Source organism: Zonotrichia albicollis, chromosome 2, assembly GCF_047830755.1.
Source record: "Zonotrichia albicollis isolate bZonAlb1 chromosome 2, bZonAlb1.hap1, whole genome shotgun sequence".
In the NCBI taxonomy this organism is placed as follows: domain Eukaryota; kingdom Metazoa; phylum Chordata; class Aves; order Passeriformes; family Passerellidae; genus Zonotrichia; species Zonotrichia albicollis.
The window spans coordinates 113,025,487-113,048,999 of record NC_133820.1 but is presented as its reverse complement, the minus strand read 5'-3'; the positions used below and the strand labels follow the sequence as shown (position 1 = coordinate 113,048,999).

Below are 23,513 nucleotides of genomic sequence, written 5' to 3'. Positions count from 1 at the left end.
AGAGGAAGCCTGCAAGCACCTCTAAAAATGCTAAATTAGGAGCATAATAGAAAAATATACAATGAAAGTAGAAAGGAAAATGTGAACTCGGTCACAGTCCAAAAATGGCAAAATTCAAATAGTATAAACAGGTGCAGAGGGCTCAGCAAGGAGCTCAGTGGATTATTCTCGGATTACTTTTAAATCTATGTTCAAATCCTCATTTTTTACTGCAACTGAAATAAGCAACCAATGATGTGAAATTTGTCTGCAATGGAAAGTAATCCATGTGCTAAAGACTTCAGGAGTCAGAAGAGATTCTTCATGTTTCTAGGTGACTTACAGCAGCCAGGATCTATATCCACATGCAGGTCAGATTTTTCATCTGTTTTTTGACATATAATCTCACCTCAGTAGATAGGCAAACTGACCATTTTTACTTACTTACAGCATACCTGTGGGAGAAAAAGGTATGTAGAAACTGTAAAATATTTCCACATAACTTAGACAACAATACAGAGTCTGTGAGGATGTTGGATTTCAGATTTAAACGGTGATCCAAGGTGTGATATTTACATGCAGTTCCTCAGGTCAGAATGGCTGCTGTGTCAGTGAAGCATGAAGAGAATGCATACACACACCTATCTTTGGATACAGCATCTCCAGACTTTCAGAGCAACTGTGGATTAAGAGCTCTCATCTCTGAGATGGATGCACGTCCCGCCTGCCAAGCTGGGCTGCTGCTGTGGCTGGGCAGGGATCACACATGGGAGGCCCAGTCCATGTTATGGGATACATTTCAGCCCAGCCCTGGGGCCATTCCCATTGGAACTGCACTGGCATCCACACTGCTCACAGGCAGAGATATCTTAGAGCTTACAGCTTACAGCTCATTCTAAGAAGTGATACATCTTTTTCAGCCAAGTTTACCTCCATTTCACCTCACCATTTCATTGGGTGAGACTCGCCCTCTCCCAGGGAGATGGTGCCATTTTCTGGGTGCATTATCTGGACAGACCCAAGGCACAGGGGTGCTGTGAGGGCTGTGGTGCATCAGCCATGAGGCACACAGGACAGCTGGTGGCTGTTGGCTTGGTGGCTCCTGCAGAACGTGTCCTGCACACCACTTCTGGCCTGAGCAGAGCCTCCCTGAGCCAGGCTCGGGCCACTCCTTCCTCCCTTCCCTGCTTCTGGACAAGTAAGCATGACACTCCCTGAGCTTTGTGCAGGCCTCCAAATATATTTACCTCAGGGGATTTCCTGACCCTGATGTTGGCCTGTAATTCCCAGCAGCTCTAATCTCCAGTGGCTTTTCTCTTATGTGTCCTTGGAAACGTGTCAAGCTTTGCATCCACAGATTTTTTGCGTCTTTAGCAGTGTGGATGTTGTGTTCTGACCCTCAGCTGTGACTGCTTCTTTTGATTTGTCTTGTCCTGACATTTTTCTGTGACCCAGCGTAGGTTAGAAGCTGTAACAGGAAAGGCATAATTAAACAGAAACCTTACATGTACTGACAAGGAGTGGTGGAAGTACCGAATCCTTCATAGCAGCTATATGAGGCCAAGAGGTACAAGACCATGTAACCTCAGCTGAAATTGGCTTAATATTTGATGAAGTCTATTCAAAGCAGTGTAATAAACTCAGAACATCTGCTTTTCATTGTCACTATTAATGTGGATTTTATATGTGACTGGCTCATAAAAAAAAGATTCTGCTCTAAGGTGTTGTTTGTTCAGCAGTGAGCTGAGGCACATGCCAGCTTTTCTACCCCCTGATGCAACAAGAGCATGACTCCTTAGCAATGTAGTATTTGGAACTTAGGCAATATTTGTTTATAAGTGCTCACCCAACTGTCAATGTTTCCTAGCATCTTAAAAGTTACACAACTTCAGGGTTTTCTGTTGGTTGTAAAAATTATTCATTGTTCGTTTTCATCTTTTTGCTATATTAATTGAGTCAATCATTGCAGAATTATGATTACATATTGTTTCTTTTATATTTCTTTCAAAAGTCCTTTTCTTCTGCTTCCTTTCAGGAAGAATTTCTCCACTGAAAGGATTAAAACAGACTACCTAGGGAAGTGATGCAGTCAACATTCATGGAAGCATTCAAGAAATTACTGGAAAAGAGCAAGAAGTGACACAGTTTTGTTGCCAACATGGTGTTCAGTCTGAAATTCAATGTTCTTGGAGGTTTTTTCGAACCTTAGTGTTTCTATGATTCTCTTCTATGACCCCCAGTCTCTTTTCTTGAACTCTTATCCCAAATCATGCAAGGGGTCAATATTTTGTCTCCTCATCAGCAAGCTTTACCTTCAGCATTCAGCCTGGCCTCCCTTTTCAGCTTTCATGTCAAACATGAGACATAGGCGCCTGACAAAAACAGGGGACTTCATGTTTTTAAAATGAAGCTGGTTCTTAAAACAAGTATTTGTAGCTGCCATTCCCACCCCTCCCATTTTGCAGAGGCAGACTTGCTGTTTCCTTCTCTGAACGTTTCACACCTGTTGGCCCGGCTCTCTCCTTTCCCATCAGAACATCCCTTGCACCTCCCTGGTGGTCTTGGCATGATATCAGCTCTTGTGCAAGTAAAAATAAGCAAGCTGTGTGACAGAAGAGACTCGTGGCTGTATGTCAATTTTATTTTGTTATTTGCTTTCCTATTCTTTAAGAGGGAAAGGGAGTCAGAGTTACCCTAGCCAGGAACGTGGAGTTAAAAAAGCACTTGCTTTTCAGAGGGACATAGCTTTTCCTGTATAGTTTATGGCTTTGCCATTGCTCTAGAAGCACTCTGGCACCACAGCCTCGTCCTGTTCATGCCCCTTGTTCCATATCTGCATTCTTTAAACCTTTCAGCACGCATCATGTGTGAATTGCCAATCTAGCAGCAGAAGTTCACAGAAGGGACAGTGTATCTTAGCAAAACTTCTCTCTTTATTCCCTCTTGTAAAAAACATAGCTAGCTAAATCCTGTCCAATATCCTTTTCAACATGGCATGCACACCACGTAGAGAAAGCTAGGCCGTTCATTCCTTGGGTGAACAGGATTTTATAGAACAGAGCTAGATGAGTCTTACAAATCAGTAAGAGTAACAAGAAGAAAAAAATGAAGTCTCATTTAAGTTATCTGTTCAGAGGAAAAAAATTAGTCAACATTGACAATGTATTCTTCTTAATGAGGACAAATATTTATACCAAACAAAATTAACATATCAGAAAATGCGAGAGGCATATAATTAACAAAAGGCAAGGGAATTGGCATAACGCTGTTAAATTTTTCATTAATAAAATAACTGTTTTAAAATGTCAAAATGAATATATTTTATTCATAAATTGTGTAGAATTTAGCACACTAATTAAAGACATAGACGCTGTAGATATTTACATGGCAATTAAATCCACAATGCCAGTGACCCAGCCAAATTAATGTTGGCCCCAACTTAAAAGTACACTGTATAAATAAATAATTCACACCATCACCAACGTCTTTGCTTAACCAAACAGTTCAGTGTAGAAAATTCTGGGAATTATGAATGACTTTGATGTGCATTAAAAAACCACAACAACATAAAATGCAAAATAAAACACTCAAATGTTTTATTAGAGACTCGGATTCCAGTCTAAGTTATATCAACAGTGATGGGAAGAATGCAAGCACAGCAGGTGATAAGAGTCCAGCTGTCCTTTTAAAGAAACTAAATCTGCTTTACAGATTCTCAGGCAGCAGAAGGTCTCTGCTTATAGTTCCACACAAGAGTCTTCCAGATCCTCAGGCATTGTCATTGGTTTTGACTGGGCCATTTATCACATAGGAGTTATCAGGCTTGTGCCTTACCCTAATTCTTGTTCCTAGGAAAAAAGGGAAAAATCACCAGCAGCATGCTAAGAACATGAAGAGAAGGGAATAGGCACATTTTTAATTTCCATGTGATGGTGCATGTTCATGGAGCATTCGTCTCTACAGGAATTCAAAATTTGACTGTCAGCAAGGAATAGCAACATACAAAGGAGCTGTAAAACAGTAGCTTGATCACAGCTTCCTTGAAAGTAAAATCCTACAAGGAGATAACCACCCTGGCAATGTTCCTGGAGAATTAGCCACTGCTTTTAGAGTTGGGTGCAAAGTAGGGTTCTGCTTCATCCTTGGTCAGGTTGAGAAAGAAGGGAACAGCTTTAGCTGAAGTCCTGGCCTGCCCACCCAAAGGAAGAACTGCTGTTTTCTGATACTCTGTATCTGCCTATGTTTAGTAAGAACCTCAGGCAGAATCACTAGTAGATGAGACTGACTAACCAAAGGAAGTGTATAAACAGAAGTGTTCTGCCAAACACAGGTCCCAGAGCCAGGTCAGGGTGAGTTCAAGGTGATACAGAAATGGAAGGGCCTGGAATGATGCTTGTGTAATATTCTTCCCATTTCAACATCCTGTCTTGCTCCTTCCTAGTGCCTGACATAACCCATACCCCACAGGAAACATGCTACAAAAGAGGGAAGAAAAGAACCATAAAATTAAATTAAAAATCAGCTTTATTATATGCTGTGGTCTGCTTGCACAGAGGTGACTAACTTTTGTAAATATTAGGGGTAAACATACTGTGAGTGTAAAGCATGCAATCCATTCTTAGAACACCTGCCACCTCAAAACAAGTCTCAGAATGAAATTTAAGTATTATGCAGGTTATCTGCACAGAAGTGAATCTCTCCACCATAGGTATTCTGTTGCAGCCTGAATTGCTGCTAGTTAAGTCCCAGGTAAAGAAGCAAAAAGGCCTTTGCATAATATCCACAGATGATTAATTCAGCTGCCCGGTAAGATGTTCAAGGTCTCAGGCACACTTATGTGGAGGGTCTAGGTTTCTCTGTGTCCCCCCAGGTAATGGTTCAGGGGTGCTCTCAGGCAGTACAAAGAGGATGGACAACAGGGGAATAGGGAGGGAGTAGCTGAGGGACATAAGAACAGGGGAAGGAACCAGGGGGGTCTTAACAGCTTTTTGAGGGAAGTTTCTTGTGTCTCCCTAACCTAGGGGATGCTCCCCAGAGTCTTCACAATATTCATTATCTGATTTAAAAATTGGACTAGAAAATAAAGATGAAGTGTTTATAATTTTCACAGGTTAAAAAGGCTGCAGAGGACCATGAAGCTGGTCCAGTTTGCTTTGAGCATCAGGGTTTTTGTCCCTACCTATGTGCCGTGTGAGGTACACAGTGTGGTTATACATGCCATGCAGAGCAGACCACCAACATCTTATGGCTCGGGGTTACTGGAATGTAGCTTTTTTTTATTTTTTGCAATTACTTACAGGATTTAATAATGAAAAATCCTTCTGAAGTAATGATTCTCCTAAAATACTGGATATAATCCTAGGTTCTTCTATTCCAGAAAGATATTGATAGGTTGGAAGATGTTCAGAGAAAAGTAACAGATGTGTTTAAGGCACTGGAGGGACTGATTTACGGAAGGAAATTGCCAGAAATAAAAATGAACATTATATTGAAGCTTTGACCAACCCAGAATGAAATGGGAGGTCGATGTGACAGCAATGTATGGGGTTTATGAAAGGTGCAGGGTTCATTTATGGAAAGGAATTTGTATGCAGGTCATCCAAGGGATAAGATAGTAGGATGTAAAATCATGGATAGAAGTATCAGGAAAAAAAGAAATACAAGCGCAGAGTTGCAGATTAGCAGAGTTGCATCCCATGAGAAGCCACTGAATTATTTTAAACAAGCTTTGGTAATACACTGGGGGCTGTATCATAAGGGAAAAGCCCTACATAATCAGGGAGAGAGATTTAATAATGTTTTCTCTTTCTAATTTCATTGACTCAGCACCTCACTTCACAACGTCTGCTGTCGCAATTATCCTTTCCTTTTGCTTTTTCAGATTTTTTTTTTAGTCACATATGCCACTCAGCCAGTTGTTACAATGATTTCATAAATTATTCAGCAAATGGCTTCACATCTCCTACACACAAATGTCCAGCTATCTGTCATAGCAGTCCCTTGGCCATGAGGAGTTATATCGAGTCTCTGGGGAGAGTCCCTGCAGTCAGATCCATCCCTTCCCATTCAAGCTCTCCTCTGCAAGTTTGATTATCTGAGGTAAGCTCAGCTTCTGGGCCACACCATTGAAATGCTGAGTGTGCTTGCTTTGGGTTCATCCTTCAGGACTGGCACTTGTGGCCATAGTTCAGCATAGAGGCCATGTCACTAAATCATAATACATCGAGTCTGGTACTGAATTTGTTCCATAATAACTCTTCCTGATACAACTCTGCTGATCTTGTCTCAGTCTTTCTTGGGTTTCAATACTTTAGCTGCATGATTGAAAGCTCTCATTTTTTGGGGCAGAATTTCCAGAATAGGAAAGTGATCCTGATATTGGCTCCTTCTCTGCTTTCAAGCCATTGCTGCATGCAATTTTTCTTGTAATGTACTTTTCCAGTAATGGATTCAAGCAAACATCACTTCAGCCAAGGTCATAATTTTGGACTGAGCAAGGTAACAGATCTGTTTATATGCAATTCCAACAAAAGCTCTTACAAAAACAGCAGTTTCTGGTAAGTGTTAGCAGAGCCAGTTGTGACCCGATCTTGCAAGCTCATCCAGACTCTATGACTTTGTCTGGAGTTTTTGATACACAAGGGAATATTTCACTTCACAGTCCCAGTTAAAATAAGGATCCAGTTCCTGAATGGATGTATTGAACATTCTTCCAGGAGTAAAACATCAGTAACCATTTCAAACTCAATTCTTTATACAAGATTTCTAAAAACATTTTAGAGATTAAATTAATATTATTGCCTCTATATCCCTTTAAGAATTCCACTTCTTGTCCTGAATGAAAGACCAGTGGTATTTTTTTCCTTCATCACACATATTTTTTAACATGTCCCTAAAGACCTCCAACAAAACTCATCTCCAGGAAATCTGTTTTGTCATTTTAGTACTCTCAATTTTAAAACATTTTTTTAAATTACAGCTAACCTGAATATTTCTGGATTTAATGTAAGCCTGTCACTGCCTGTCTGCCTTGCTGGGGACTATGAAGAGTCAGCCATGCATTTGCTCTCTGCTACAATCAGAACTTATTCATACTGCTGCCAGAGATTGTGCTTTTCTATATTTTTTTTTCATGATCTCCACTGCATTCCTTTTCATTGATCCCTACATTTCTTGAGGGGCTCTACCCAAAACTGCACAGTTGTTCTAATATTCAGCTGAAACTCTATGGAATTTTGAATAGAGGTCAAAGTCTATTTCACTTATTCCCAGCTATACCTTCTGATAGAGCATTGAACTTTTACAAAACAGCATGAAAATACTGACTTTTGTTGAGTATTTGGATCCCCAGATCTGTTCTATGGAAATGCTACCTATAGTGTTATTTTTGAGCCTGAACTTATTCATGATGATGATTCCTCTCCATGTACTATCTACTTGGCCCTACTGAATTACAGTCTCTTCTTATAACTCCAGTTCTATCCCCTTTCCAGGGCATTTCCAGACACTTGCAGATCCATCATGCCAGATTTTAATAATCTCCATCCTAGCAGTCATTGATCAAAATGTTAAGTATCACTACATCACAGACAAACCCTTTTAAAACTCCAGAATCGCAGAATAACTTGTCCAAAAAACACTCATGTTTTCTATCCAAATTTTCTACCAGCTTTATTTCTCCCCTGTGATATGTTCATCCATTCTATACTTCCCTAGCTTGTTCATGTGGTCTTCCTGAGATACCCCACCAAAAAAAATGTGTTAAATTATATGATGTGTATATTTTCCCTGCCCACAAAGGAAAAGCATGTTAACATCTTCCTGAAATGAAGGAGTTGTTTGGTATGGTTTCTCTCTAACAAATACTCACTGGATGTTGGCTCATCTTCTTGTTTTCCTTCATGCATTTACAGATAGGCTGTAGACTTCTTTGATTCAATAATTCTCCTTCCTTCCCTTTCTATAGCATTAGATGCTTTGTTTGCCTTTCTCCTGTCATTTGCATATGTTGTTTTCTGTAAATTGTTCCTTCCTACAATCTCTTTTGTGAGTTCCTTTACATCTTTTTTTGTCAGAAGATGTGATTTTTTTGTGTATAGACAAGCAGAGGTGCTGTATGACTTGGAGCGTGTCCTGTGTTGAAACAATTTCTGCATAATTTTGAGTAAGTAACCTTAATGGAGAAGGTATCATAAAGCTGATTTGCCAGGATCATTCTGATTTTCCTGATATTTTTATACACTGGCTGAAACAGAAGCATTTAAAAATAATGATCTCTTAAGCCACAAACATAATACTTCCAGATTATGCTCAAGCATAGCTAAGACTCTCTGAGTGTTCTGGTATATCTTGGTTCTTTCAGTGTCTGGAACAAAGACAATGATTGTTTCCAGGAAAATGTAGACTCTACATTAAAGACAACTTTCTGCAATATTTTGCTTCCAAGAGTTCACTAATTTCTAGGGAGGAAATAAAAAATCCAGTAAATTGTAATAAAGCACTGCCCTTTGGACAATGAAAGTTGTCATTTCACCCCCAATGTTACTTTTATAGTTTCAAAACTTGTTCTTGGCTACATTTCAAATATTTATAGCTCTCATATAATGTGTCTCAAGCAAATAGCCAGTCTTGCCAACTCTTGCACATGTGCTGAACTCTGCTATGTGAGGTAGTTAAGCATGGGAGCGTTAGCAACAGCAGAGCCCCAACATTAGAAGACTACAACTTAAATCACACTGACAGACCAAAGCAACTGCTGCATGTTTCACAGACACGTGTGGAGATCTGTGCAGGACTGGAACCTTTACAAGGTGAGAAGAAAGGGAGATGATGCAAGACCACATAGAAGAAATTCAGCATAAAGATGGGGCACTAGATAAAGTGGTTTCACAAATTAGTTAATGCAGTCTGTACTTATGTTGCTGTTTATATTCCCTTTTTTCAGTGGTTTAAAGTAAACTTGTCCTCTTTCAGCATCATGAGGCACTCAGAGAAGAGCAAGCTCCGTTTCTCATAAGCCACTGAGAATTTTGGAACTGACATTCTCTGGAACAGAGAAAAACAATAAATAAATGCATTTTTCTTTCTTACACATTTGTGACATTTCAAAATTGAAATCTTTTCAGCAATCTTAGTAGTTGAAAAAAAGGAAAACAAACAAATGATGGCAATTTGCTTCCTGTTGACCTGGGGTGAGTTTGAGAAAGGGTGGCTGGCTGTCTCAGCTCCATGGGCTTGAGGAGAAGGGAGCTGGGTGCCTGGCCTGTCCCTGCCTCAGTGGTGAAGTCACTGCTGCCTTCAGCACTGAGGGGTCGGGCCTGCATGGCCGCCTGTGACTCCATGGTTACAGGGGATCCAATCCCTCCTGACAAACACATGGAGCCATTCTGTTAGCCTTGCCATGGCCGCTGACTGTGGTCTGAGAGCTCAGTGATCCGTGCTCATTTTGCCCAAACAGCTGCTGCCCTCTCTTGGGACGTGGTGCAGCTTGGCCTGAGCACTGTGTGAAGGGTGCACACATCACCCCCTTTTGGCCTGGAGGTGGGTAAGCAATCGACCATAATGCACTGGCTTACTTCATGGCTGCCCAGCTCGGTGGCAGATGAGGCTTTGCACACCACTTTTGGACCTCACTTTTCTGCCCCTTTACACACGTGCACTATCCCCTGTGCTTCCTGTGTTGCCCACCTCCTCTGCTGCCATCAAGTACATCCTCACCTCCCTGCAGCCTTTGTCACAGCCTCTCCTGCCTCTTGTTTGTGGGGCAGCCTTGTCTGAGATCACAGGCATGCAGCACAGTCCCACTGCAGGCTGCAAGCAGAGCAGGGATCCCCCAGCCAGCCAGGCTGAGCAGGAGGGGCTCCAAAGCAGCCCGAGACAAATCTGCTCCTGCCTGCCTGTCAGGCTGTGAGACATGCTGCCACTCAGCTGCTAGCACACCATCTCCAGACCAGATGCTCTGTGGGTCTGCTGAAATTTGGTCTGAGCTGTGGTGCAAGCTTTACTTTTGTGTCTAGTTTTCAAGTGCTTCTTCATCCAGCTCTGTGATTTTTATACACCAGTTTCTGTTTTAACCCTTAACTTATTGTTCTGTACATACTCTGGAGGCTCTTGCAAACACTCTTACCACACCGTTTTCCTGCATGCTGCTGCTTTCCTTTCTGTTAATTTAATGTCAGTGTATAGCGAATTTCCATTTGCTTTCAAACCATGTCAGAGGAAAAGCAATTCCTGAAAATTTTTAAGGCATCTTAGTTATACAGAAGACTAAGCCTCCCTTAGATGCCCAGGGACTTGAGTGAATTTAGATGAGAAAAAGGAGTCAGCTGCTTAAGGCCAAAAATCTTCAAGATGTGTAAATAACTTCACACTAGACTGAAAAAGAGTTTTTTAAACCCATACCTCACATCACCTACAAAACTTCCAATAGATATTTTTAATCACACTAGACATTCATTTTTATGTATCAACCTTCATTTATAAATCCTTCAGTTTTAAATGATCCCAGTATACTTCTGAAAATGTTTTCCTTATACTTTTTTTACCCAATGTTTGAGGCATGACTTTTTTGGCCCCCAGCTGGTGGCCTCCACAGATGTTTAATATTTCTTTGGTGGTAGAAGACTGACAAGTCTGATAACAGCAGGTTCTAACCTAGTTATTAAATGTTAACCTCTTGAGGTTAAACAATTTCTTCTGATATCATTAAAAATGCCCCAGGGATCCAAATGCACCCTCCTCACATTTGCATCATTTGTTTAAGGAGAAAAATATTGTAGCTCTTCCCACTCTAGACACCTTGTACAGAGCAGTCAGACAAGAAATCTTTGTGCCTTTAATTTATTTTTTCTTTCTGTTCTGACAGGACCCCCTGCCAGAAAAACTCCCCACACTGTCTGCAGTTTGCAGGGATTTGAAGGTATAAGAGTCCAGGAGGGCCTATTGTGAAACACCTAAAGCAACCTCCCTTAGTTCAGAAAATCAGGCCCACTTTCAATCCTTCTGCCAACAATCCATACCAAGGCGTGCTCCATCCCTGAACAGTTAAGCCCCTCAGAGATTTTGGAAGAACTGCACCCTACAATGTCAAGAGGCATTAAAGCTGCTTGGTCCTTATGACTGCTGAGCCATTTATTGATGTGCCTGTGTTCAGATTTATGTGTCTCACTCAGATAGGAACAATTTAGCTTATTACTCACCCTCCCCAAAATGATACGTCTACAGACTGACATTTAATGGTACATTCACCCAGAAGAACGGATGAGATGTCCAAAGCAGTTAAAGGAAGAGACATTTTCATTTCTAATAGCAGTCAGGATATTGGGAACGGATGACGCATCCATCAGCTAAGTCAAACTGCTGGATTTTCCTGTTGCAGTTCAGACTTCTGTTACAGCCTCATTGATAGTGCTCAGCAATCTCTCAATGAAGTGCACTGTGTACAGTAATTGACGTGTAACCTTTCTTTAGGACGAAAATGAAGTCCATGAATAAAAGCTGCCTGTTTAGGGCTGCACTCCAAGGTCTGGGGTATAGTTCTGCTATCTCTCATTTCTCTGGTGCGTGCAAAAGGGGGAACACCTGCAACTGCTTGGCAGGAGGGTTTTGTGACTAAAATGTTCTTTTCATGAAGGTGAGAAGCATCTGAGATAAAAAAAACTACTTTTGCCCTTATGTAATGTCCCTCAATGGACTGGCATCCTCTGTAATTGCTTTGTTTTGTTCTCGGTTCCTTTCCTACCATGCAGTGGTGTCACTGCCCTCCTTCTCCCATTGTGGCATCATGCCAGAGCCAAGGCAATAGAGGAAGCCCCATTTCCATGCCTGAGTACATGAAGGTGTCAGTGGAACCTTTGTGAGCTTTTTGGGCCTAGCCAGTTTATTCCCATTCACTTTGTTTCTGTACTAAGCATGTAGAGCACACTCTGCCTACTTTGAGTCTGCGGGACCTGAATTAGCCTTGATATGCTGCACAAATTGGCTTGAATTCCTTCCCTGGGATTTTCTCATTGCTCCTTTCTTAATCAGGGATGGCTTTTGTCTGCTTTTCACTCAAAAATAGTGTTGTAAGCTGCAGATATCATAGCTGAGAAGAGGACTGTAACAGAAACATGCTTTTTGGCCAAATGTTTGCAGGATTGGAAGTCAGCACAAAAAGTATTACAGAAGTGTTGCCTGGCTGTCTGACAGAGAAAGTGATCACTTTTTACTGTTGCTGCAAAAATGCCATATAAGGTTACTTTAAAGCTGTGTACTACATCTAACTTTCTCTTTAAATAACCAGGACATAGGGAGAGGAAAGCTAGAGGGTGGGGGGACTGCACCAAGGCTCTCTGTAATAACATGTTTGATGATGTTTACTTTTTGCTTTTGAAAGAGGAATGAAGTACCTTCTCTTTAGAGAGAGGCAAGAAAACACTTCTTTCTAAAGTACCTGGGGCCAGGATCAACTTCTGTTCACAGACACTGGCACACCATTTCCCTTGTCTTCAGCAGGAGCTGCTCATGCATCTGAAGAGAGCCTCTAGGCTCTACAGGTTTGATAACTTCCCAACAAGGAGTGCATGTTTCTCCCCTCTCAGTTTTTATCATCTACTCACTATCCTCCAGACACATCCTTTGTTAAACTGAAAGCCTTGAGAGAAAGCGCCCGTCTCTCCAAGCCCCTGCTCATGTGTGTAAAAGGCAATTATGATTCTTCCATGTGGAAGATTTTAATAGACATCTTCTGCCTACAGCTTGATTTGTATTTTTTGCCTAGCCTACCTGAGGAGCCCAGAAATGGAGAGTGCACAGCTGTGATTGCATTCCTGCATGGGTCTGTGCAGGGGGGTCAGCACACTGTGGAGCAGAGTCCATGCTGAGTGAGCACTGTCAGTCTCTGTTTCCAAGGCACCTTTTCCCCACCTTTGCCCTTGTAGCTCTCTCTGTTACCTAACCCCTGAATAACCATTATCAGCAGCCAGTCCCTTGAATTTTCAGTAAGGCAGTAGGGTATTTCTCTTAGTTGACAGTTTTAAAAGCTTCTTGCATGTCAGAGGGCTTTCTGCCAGAACCACCTGTGTGAAGGGTGGCATCAGCTGAGAGATTGGGGGCTTTCTCTACAACAAAGCCCCAGAATTACCTGACATTAATGTGGCACTGGCATTTCTCTTCTGGCCACAGGTACAAGTACACCTCTTTTGACAGTGTTGCAGAGTTTGTCACCTACCCTCCAGCTGTGCCCTGGTAGATATATGTGTGAGATGCTCCTCTGTTTAACCCTCCTGACAGCCTGTAATGTGGGAACTGCTCTTTAAACTCCCAGCATGATAAGTTTTTCACTACAGGCCATCCTGTCTACCCTCCTTGAATACAAGAGAGAAAAATTATGATCTTCACAACTGAGAGTTAAGAGCTGTAAATCATGAATGAAACCTCACATAAATCTTGGGAAGCACCAAGATTTAAGATGCACCTTAGCTTTCCTTTTTCCTGTTGTCTTTCTTAAAAGGCTTCCTGCTCAATCTTCTGCACATCTCAGACCCTGTTCCGTGGTGTGGAATTCTCTCTGTGCACGTACAAGGTTCCTAGTTTGGACATCACAGAGCCCACAGGTGCTGGAGGGGACTGGGTATGATTAACAACATGGGTGCTGCTTTTCCCAGTTTCTGAACACAAAGCATTCATTGTGCCATTAATACTATATATCCCAGCCTGTACAAGTCTGTACTGCTCTGGGATTGAAGGCATAGACTAGTTTTTCAGTCTTACCACAATAATGTGTGTTTCAGCATACTTTAATACCTTCAAAATTTTGTCAACATTTCCTAGCTGGGGGATCTTTTCTGCTTCACTTGTTATCCATATGACAGTAAAATAAATAGTTCGTTGGAAGAACACAAAGAAAGTTTAGACTTAAAAGTTGGAATGCAGAGGTTTTTTTCTTTAAGAGAACACTTGAATTTTGTCTTAGAAGATGTGAGGTTTTGCCAATTTCTTGTTCATATTCATAAGGTATGAAGTCTGAGTAATACATGAAAAATGCAAGTATCGATGTAGCTAGGAACTGCCAGCCAGAGTCATAGATAAGAATATGAATAAGGATCCCAGTAAAATGTTTCCATGTTGTTCAAGCTCTGGCATTAAGTCCCTTCTAGTGAAAGATGCTGCAAAGTGAAGTTTTCCAATTTTTGGAAGAAAGAGACACAACACAGTCAGTGACAAAATAAGCCTCCTACAGATTTTTCTTTCAGGCTGTCTTCACCAGCTGTAAAAAACTAAAACGATATGGAGCTGAAAATCCTGTTAGCTCATCAAGGCCCTTTCCCGCCATTTCTGACTGTAATGGCAATTGTGAGTCTGGATCCAAACAGCAGAAGAAAATGTTTCTTGCATGTTGGTTTATTAACAACCACCATTAACATCTACCAATATCCCATCTACTGCAGAATCCAGAATGAGAGCCTGGCCATGTGTAAATGTGTTCAATAAACGTGCAGCAAAACAGGGACTTTTTCTTTTTTCCAGTGAACATTTTGTCAAGGATGCTTACAGATCTGACTCAGACATAAAGGTCTATACAGTGAGCATGGCAAAGAGTCCACTCCAAATATTTTCATACTTTTTCCGAAGCAATGAGTGTTCTTTTGGAGTGCTCAATAGCAACCAGCATCGGAGTGTTCACTGGAGGTTACAACACTTGCAAGTAAATACACAATCTCTTGGCTTTGAGGGAAGTTTGTCTGCAACTCAGGAAAGCTGGAAGTTGCTAAGGGCCTAATGCAGGAACAAGGATTTTCTTTGGAAAATCATCCCATAAGTAATATGACATTATTTTTTTCTATAATAAATATTTTTATTATAAATGGATATATGACTAAATCCTTTCAGTAGCTTTTTCTTCCCCTCAGTTTTGCTGAGGTCAGCAAATATAGGCATTTTCCCTTTTATCAGTCTGACAGTCTGACAGTTATTACCTTTTTTATTTCCTCCTAGTTTTCTAGTTCTTCTATTACAAGATAAAACAAAAAAAAAAGGGAGCTTCTGACCTTTGTAGAGCCATCCAGTATTTTGTACACTCCTATCTGCATGGCTGCAAGGACTAAAAAATACCTATTTAAAAATATTTATTTTTTGTTGCTGTAATGTCAAATATCAGTCAAATTTAATGTGACTATAACATGTAAAAAATTATTCTGGTGGAACATGGCCATCAACTGTAAGAAGCTCAATGAGTTTCTTGCTCTGTATTAATTCATTTGAATTTTTCCAGAAGAACATTATCAGCATTAAGTCTGAGGAAGGTCTGTTTAGATTGTAATTCATTTCTAGATGTGTAGGAAAGAGGTGTCCCTTTAACTGGTTGACATCTAGCCATGGTTTTCAAGCATTCTCAGCATAAAATACTTGCATGTTCTGCAAGTATTTTTTGAAAGACATACCCTCAGCTGTAGCATTTGTCTGTTCCTCTGAAGTATGACATTTTTAGAAAAAAAAATTATTTCAAAAATATTAGAGAACCCCCAGCTGGAATATATTATTAAGAACATTCTGCAAAGATTATGTATCCATTGATACTGTCCCAGATTGATCCTTCTAGAAGCTAAGTATTTTTCTTCCAAGTATAGTTTTTAAATTTCTCTGAGCTTTCTCAAGAGCCATTTACTCATCTTCTCTCACCAAGAAAAGTCATACACTCAGTGTCTACCAGCACCAATGACTTTCAGAAGCCATTGTCTTATGGGTGCCATGAAATATTCACTAGACAGCTCAAGCTAGTTTCCAAATATAAATATCTATCTGTGGATTGCTTCCAGAGGCAGATGGGGCACAAATGAAAATTCATATGAATCTTATTTTTTAAAAAAATAAAAGAGCTTATTTGGATGAATTAGAGAATAGATAAAGAAAGTTATCACTGCAAATAAAGTATTCATTAAATTAAATATTTTTCAATTATTAAAAGAAATCTACGTTAATTTGCTAGGGAAAATTATGTGCTAAGGCACCCATGACATTGATTTATGCATAATTGGATATAAAAGAGCAAAATAACAGTGAGCTTTCAGATATAAAAATGTATCTTAAGAACAAACTGAAGGATTCTTGGACATTTTTACAGACTAACAATAGTCAGTGCCCTTACATTAATCTTTAAATCATTATATCAAAGGATGCAGTCTACTTCCTCGAGTTTCAGGAATCCAGCAACATGGCACATAGCCCATGCTTATCAAGGAAAAAATGTGGGCACTTCCAGAGGATAATTATTGCTTGTATTTGAGACTCCTGTAATGAGGTGGAAGAAGGTGATTGCCTTTTGTTGAGCTCAGGAATGCTGAAAGGTTACACTGGATTACCTAGTGGGCGCACTTCCAGTTCATGATGGAGTCACAGAGAGAGGCTGTGCATCACTGAAAACAAGGGCATATTCTGAGGATTGGGACATCTCAATTTTACTGTACAGGAGGGAGGTGAGAGTATCAGAGGAGGGGAAATTGCTGGTATTGGTCTGGGAAACTAGGAGAGCTTATGTTAACAAGTACCAGTTCATGATGTTCTGGTCAAAAAAGGATTACCCTTTAAGGAAATCTAATCTGTGTATGTGTCGTGTTTAGGGGAATTTGGGTGGTCCAGATTCATTGAGAGCTGCACTAAATGTTGAGCTGTGAACAACAGAACTAGACACCCCCAGCTACAGTTTCTCTACATCCCCTCTGCTCTACTCTGCAACAAAAAGAAAATAGGAAAATGGGTGGATGTGGGGCTGTAGGCAAAGTATCAGGCAGCTAAGACTGAAAAACTTGAATTTGTCAAGCTAATAAGTACAGCCTCCAGAATAATGCTATATATCAGTAGGAGCATAGCGGGTATCCTGCTCTCAGATAAAAACCATTTTACCATGCTTTCATAAATCCATCCCCTTGAGAGGATATGGATACTGGGTGACAGTATCTCGGGTACTCAGATAAATGGTACTGGGTGATAGTGGATGGTACCCAGTGTATGAAGCAAAACATCTCTAACAGGCATTTTTATCTTGTTTAAATTATGAGAGATAATGACAAGAATATGTCCTCAGTTATTTATCCTCTACACTTTTTTCCCAAAGCTTGCATTATCTAATTTCAGAGCCATTTTCACTTGCTTTTTTAGTCCATACATGTTCAGGGCACATCCTTGGAAGGCAAAAGAGTAAGTTAATGTCATAATGTCAGCATCACTGGTAGTACAGCTAGAAAGGTTAAAAATAAATCAGTCCTTTCTGAGCTTCATTTGGGTATTGTGTAGACTATGAAAATCACCTCTTGTAGAGCTCAAAAACCCCAGACATGCTTGTGACCATCACAAAGCACAATATTACTCTTCAGCCTGCAGAAGGGACTTTGTATCCCCAAAAGTCTTTCTTGTTCCTCTGATTATTTAGTACCTGCCAGCCACTAGCTTAAACATTGGTGACTATAGGATGAATAACCAGAAATGGGCTATTTTTTAAGAGAGAAAGGGAGAAAGTGGCAGGGATTTGCCTGCATATGGTTTTCCTAACCTGTTTTCCACCATCTCAGTGGTTGGGTTGTACGATGTTTACAGACACTGTTTCAACCAAAGGGAATGACAAAAAGGAAAATAAAATCAAAATTCATGGATGGGAGCTAACCTACCACCAACATGCATAAACACATGCCAAGACCTGTGGCTGGGGGAGTAGAGATCAACTTCTCAAGTGAAATGACTCCTCCACCTACCAATCATGGTTAGAAAGCAAAGGAGAGATCAGAGTCCCCCTAAATGGAAATTATAAATGCTTTATTATGCCACAATAAAAAACCCATACTCACCTATCCTTTGTCCACAATAAAAAGCCTATACTCACCTACCTAGTCTTTTCCAGCAGGAAGAAGGAAGTTTTTTATACATATACATATACATATACATATATATATACATATACATATACATATACATTATACACACACACAAACACACATATATGGATTTTGGGATTTTGTTGGGGGGAGTTGTTGTTTTTTTCAGGTTTTTTGGAGTTTAAGGCTTCTTTTGTCTTTGAAAGGAATGATTGCACCAGATTTCATCACAGTTCTCCTGTGGCGGCTTTCTTTGAAGCTGAGCAGATAAACAGTGTCTTCAGGGACTCTGTCTAAACTCTTTACACACATTTGTTCAAAATGAAAATGTGAGCTGGCAGCAAGCCAGACTTTCCAGTCTTCTCCTGCTTTCTTTCTGACCCCCAAGAGACACCAGGGATGTGTACACACATTCCACGTGGGCTTTTCCACCCAGAATTCTGATCATCTCAGAGCTGGGCTACTGCTAGAGAGAGAGAGCCTAAGTTTTCGGCTAATGCCTGGATGGTTTTACATTTTATGGCTACTAAATGTACTCAGAATTCACCTTTCCTTTCCTAATTGCATGGCAACGTAAGCCTGGACATTTTAGGGGGTGATGTACATCGCCTTCAGAGACAATTTGCTCAGCTTCTGTTTCCTGTCATTTGCTTTACCTGTAGAGCTGGGTATAAATCCCTGCTGCAGGCCCACTCAATTATTGTGGAAGGGTCACTGAGCAGGTAGAAGCAGGAAAAGTTGGTCATCAATAAGAACAATAAAAATTCAGCACAACTTTTGAAGCCCGCTGCAAATCAGTGATATTGTTCCTTTAGATGTCAAACAAAAATGTGTTACCATTTACAAGATAAGCTCAGAGAACAGCTAAAAATCAAACAGAAATTTCTTTCTCCTTGTCAGCTGAGAGCATCACCAAGACCTTGTTACCAGCATATCTAGTAAGCTTGCTGCATGCAAATAGCACTTGATTTATTTCACAAGCTCTCAGATAAACCCAGTGATCATTTGAATTGCTGTTAGCCTGAAGCATACTACAGAAGCACGGGGAGTACTCAGGAAACAAAAACTCAGGGAAATATGTGTGAAATGTAATCCTGTTACCATTTGCCACATACTGAATGCATGTGTCATCAGCACAGGAAATGAATAAGCTATAGATCAGGAATCTCCCCTGGACCTAGGAGACAAGCTGTAGATGAGTTTTCATTGAGCTAACCTCATAATCGAGACAAGCTTTCAAAATGTGTAGACACTGTTCTCCTTATCCTGGCAATGCCGCCCACATTTCTTTCCTTGCTTCATGTTTATTATTGTGCTTAATTGGCCAAAATGATTGGCATGTTTCTGCTTCAATACAAATTCTCCTGGGTCGAGGGTTGGGGCTTAGCAAGGGGATTAGGAATAGGCCTTACTTGATGTTAATGGATTCCTGTCGAGTACAAAGCAAGCAAGGATGAAAACAATAATGCTACATTTTTCCAGTGGAATCATTCCTGCTTCTTTTCTTCAGTTCTCAAAATTAAAAATGTTCTTTATATTTCCATTTTTGATGTGGCATCAAATAATGAGCATTAATGTTTGCTGTGGTGCAGTTTATAATCAGTTTATTCATTATTTAATGGTGGAGTTATTGCTTTTTTCTCCACTCCTATCTAGGAAACCATTTTTATGTTGAATTTTTAGTTTCTGAAGATATAATTGATATAAGCATGTGATGTACAAAGCTAAAAGCAGATGGGGTTGTCACCTGTGAAGAGATTGAGAACAAGTTTTATTTCCCTCAAGAAATCTTCTGTCTGTATGCCACTATCATGAAAATGTCCACTTTCTGGCTCAAAACTTAAGCCAAAGAAGTTCCTGCCAAGTGATTACCTGCCTGTTTTGGCATTCACTGCCTGCTTTCTGTCTCAGCCACATATTCCTGAAGGTGCAGCAGGAAGTTCACAGGTTGGGATTATCTAGGGGACTGAAAAAACCACCGCTGTGATGGTCCTTCATACTGCCATTATTTCTCCTTAGCAATTGAAGCTGTGTCCCTCTCAGTGCTCCTAAAGGGGAAATTCCAATGGCACTACGTGGTACAGTAGCAGTACTAAATCCACTGCTAGTAAAAGTCATCCTTGAGCTGGAGCTGGCTGAGCTACCTGACTCCATGGGGCTTGAAGTGTAGAACTTAGTTATCAAGGATATCTCTAACTACTATGATCATCAGCAAAACCACTGTCCTAGCTCTGCTTACTGCTGTTCCCTGTAGCCCCTGCTACAGGTGCATGAGTACAGAGGTGAAGGTCTGCTGCTTAAAAAGATACCCCAAATCTTCTGAGATCTCATAATGACTACAAGCTCAAAATGTCTGGGTTTACCATGTCTTTGAGAATCCTGCTGTTGTATTTGAAATTCAAGTGAAATTCTCTTTGGCCATCTTGAGTCTGCACACATCACGTGCCAAGCAGCAAGGGGTGCTCAGGAAAGTTGGAATTTATTTTTGACATACAGCATTATCTTAGTACAGAAATTTCAAAACACTCAAAAAGGAGTTTAAAGCCCTTTTTGAATGTTTTTGCCCTTTTTTTCTGAAGTTCGCACTATCAAAATCATATATGTGAAAGTGCGTCCTTCCTCCCTCCTCCTGGTCATTCTTCCACTGGCTGTCACAGAGCTCACAGACAATCATCAGCTTCCAGCTACCTTGCCTTGCAGTCCAGATTCCCAGCTATGGATAAGAGCTCTGACCTTTACATTCAGAGGCTAAGGAGAGTCTGTAGTAACAACAGCTCTTTAGGGAAGGAAGACTACAGGTAGGGTAATCCCTTGCTCTGCTCCACAGGTAAGCTGCAGCCTGAGTGAAAGCTCTGTGACACAAGCATCATCCCTCCTAAAGGAGGAAGATTTGCCTGAAGAATTCCAGAGCACGCCCTTCCCTTGCTGTAGTTTTCTCCTCTACTGACTTTTTTCCTGTGTTATCATGAAAATTGGTCATGGGGCCTACATTGCTGAGACAGAGTGTTAGGGCAGGCAGCATTTAATCTGAGTGAGGATGGCATGTGTATCTGTTCTCTCTTCTTGTTTAAACTGTTCTGAATCATTTGTGATGAATAGCTCTAATGGCCCTGCAGACCAACTATACTGCTGGGTTTTGGAGTTCCAGGAAGGTAGGGTAAGGATTATTGAGGCTTTACAGAGGAGATTAAGTGCAACCCGCGTTGAAGATATAGCAGAGAAACCAGAAGCAAAAGACAAAATCCCCAACAAAATACCAAAAAAACCCCAAAAAACAAGAAAAAACTTCAAAACACATAAAGAAAAATTATTGTGAAAAAACATTAGAATATTTCAGGTTTTGATTCTGGAGTGCTTAGAAAGAATACTCCTTATGGTTATACATTTTAATACTCATTGGGAGCAAGACTAGAAACTCTCTGGAAAATGCTTGTGGCCTCAACTTTGCAAAAGACACTAAAAAGGGTTACTAAAAGGCCTCATAGTACTTGATCAATTTAAAATTTGTTTCTTGGGACTGAACTTTTGTGTCACTTGATATGTCACACCTGACATGCATTTTCTTTTACACGGTCTCTGCATTAATGTTCAAGTTGCAAGCAGGGGGAATGGAGGAAGAGATGAAGGCAAGCAGCCAGGAGTCCTGGTCTTTGAAATGACCCTCCCAAGAGCTTTAAGTGAAAACATGTGTAGCTTTTTAAAAAATGTAAATAAATCCTCCACAGCTGATCTAGAATTCTTACCCATTTTGTTCAGCTTTGCTTCTAGCCAAGAAAATGTCTACATTCTTAGTCTAAACACATCCTCCTTGTCTTTAATTTTTCATAATTAAACACATTTTCCATAGTGTGCAATCCAACTGGGGCAAGGCTGATTGCCTTTCCGTGTTGTTATAAATCGAGGCCCTTGCTACAGAAAGAGGGGAGAATTCTCTGAGCATGCCCAAGTAAAACATGAACAAACACAAGACCCAAAACAGATTTTAATGTCTCTGCAGTTTGCCAACTCCTTCTCTGACCCCACAGCACTTGGCTGTAACAGAAAACAAGTGCAGGCACATCTGCTGCATTTGCTGCAGTCCTGCATGTGCCTGGAGGAGGTGCATTGCTTGCAGGTTGTGAGCAGCCCCAATGGCTGCAGTGCATATCTCTCCTTTTTGAGACATGGGGCAGTGCTCCTAGAATGTCCCAAAAGAGAATGGTGGCTTCCAGATTTCACCCTGTTTTTCCCATGTGATGTCAGCAATGATGCAGCCCTCTTCTACATTTAAGTGACAGCCTGCACATGTCAGAATTTCTCCATAGTCTGTGACAGACACGTCTGAATTGCCAAGGCATTTCCTGTAACTCAGGAACAGCTGACCAAGCATCCTCCCAGGACTGAGGCACTAGGATGAGAAACCTTCATTTCTCTGCTTTAAAGATCTGCCTTTGCTCACTGACCATGATTTGAATATGAGTGGAGTTTTGGTTAAGGTTTTGAAACATGCAGCACAGACTCCTAAAATCCTGCCAGGAGCTAAGGAGAGTTTCCCTTTGCAGTTAGATAACTTCAGTGTTCGAAATTTTCAAGGAATTTCCTGTAGAAAGTAGAGAAAAGTACAAATTTTACTGAGAATTTGGACACAGCTGTATCTGCTTATCTTAAGTAAAACTGAGAAGTCTTAAAAGGATGCTGTTCTTTGTGCCTCTCTACGTCTGGTCGCCTAAACACAGAAGTTGCAAAATAAAGATTTCCACCAAAACCAGAAAGGATGTTTGCAGCATTTCAGTGTTGTCTGAAAGCAAATCAGTTCTACAAGAAGAATTAAGGAAATATCAGAAGATTTGAATATCTATATAATTTTCAAATGTCTCTCTAGTTCAAAAAGTACCTTTCTCTTTGGTCTCTTTATCTTCAACTGAACAGATTCTCTGTATTGCTTTTAGCCCCTTTGCTATTTAGCTCCCTCTTTTTTTAAACCTCATTACTTTGCTGACATAGATTGTCTTGTGAGTGAGGAGGTCTGAGACCCCTTCCCAAGTAGTTACTCATTTCAGATGCTCCTCCTTTACAATCATGAGATGTACATCTTGTAGGAACATGGTTCTCTGAAGAAAATAATGCCAGGCAATGCACAGCACCTTAATCCTGCTAAGAAAAGGAGCAGCATCCTTCAAGGGGCCTGACACAAGGAACCAGAGGCTCTGCTTGGCAGAACATATGAGAGACAGAGCAAACTTAGCCAAAACGGACTTTCTCAAGTCTTTCACTTATTTAAGACAACCACAACAGCAGGTTTTCATGTATATTTTCTGTGAGCTTTGAAAGCATCTGCTTCACTACATGACTGAAGAGCCCTGTGACCAATGTTATAGTAACTGAAGCAAACAAGTACAAATCATGTAAACTCGGACCACCATCCTTTTGAGATTATTCCATTTTTCATTTCTTATATCTTTTACAGATGATTTCTCTCCTGATATTTTCTTTGATTCTTAGTTTTACAAAGAGTTTTCATCTGGAGTTTTATAGAGATTAATTTTCCTGCTGGCATTTCTTGATTATTTGTCCTGTCCCACTCTAACTTCACCATGATTCAGCTTTTCTGTTGTTCTGCTTCTGTGGAAGTTACAGGGTATATAGTTATACAGCCTATTTCTAACATTTACCAGTCATGTCTTCAAAGTGAAGGGTTTTGCCTTCTAA

The 23,513-nt window shown here is 40.5% G+C and overlaps 2 long non-coding RNA genes across 11 annotated transcripts in view; one reads left to right on the top strand and one right to left on the bottom strand.

The window, feature by feature from the left end:
• LOC141728277 (uncharacterized) overlaps positions 1-2,370 on the top strand; it is a 168,913-nt gene extending 166,543 nt beyond the window's left edge. The window contains exon 3 of the long non-coding RNA XR_012579189.1: positions 2,015-2,370. This is a non-coding gene — a long non-coding RNA (uncharacterized LOC141728277). The remainder of the gene's footprint in view (positions 1-2,014) is intronic.
• Positions 1-23,513, bottom strand: part of LOC113459698 (uncharacterized) — a 201,238-nt gene that overhangs the window by 30,020 nt on the left and 147,705 nt on the right. For 5 of the 10 annotated variants that reach the window (XR_012579183.1, XR_012579186.1, XR_003381187.2 and 2 more), the window contains one exon: positions 2,452-3,827. The exons of 2 other annotated variants lie outside the window; for them this stretch is intronic. This is a non-coding gene — a long non-coding RNA (uncharacterized LOC113459698). Of the gene's footprint in view, positions 1-906; positions 1,448-2,451; positions 3,828-7,288; positions 9,025-9,053; positions 22,405-23,513 lie in introns of those variants that run through there. 3 more of the 10 variants (XR_012579188.1, XR_012579178.1, XR_012579185.1) reach the window with 3 other exon arrangements.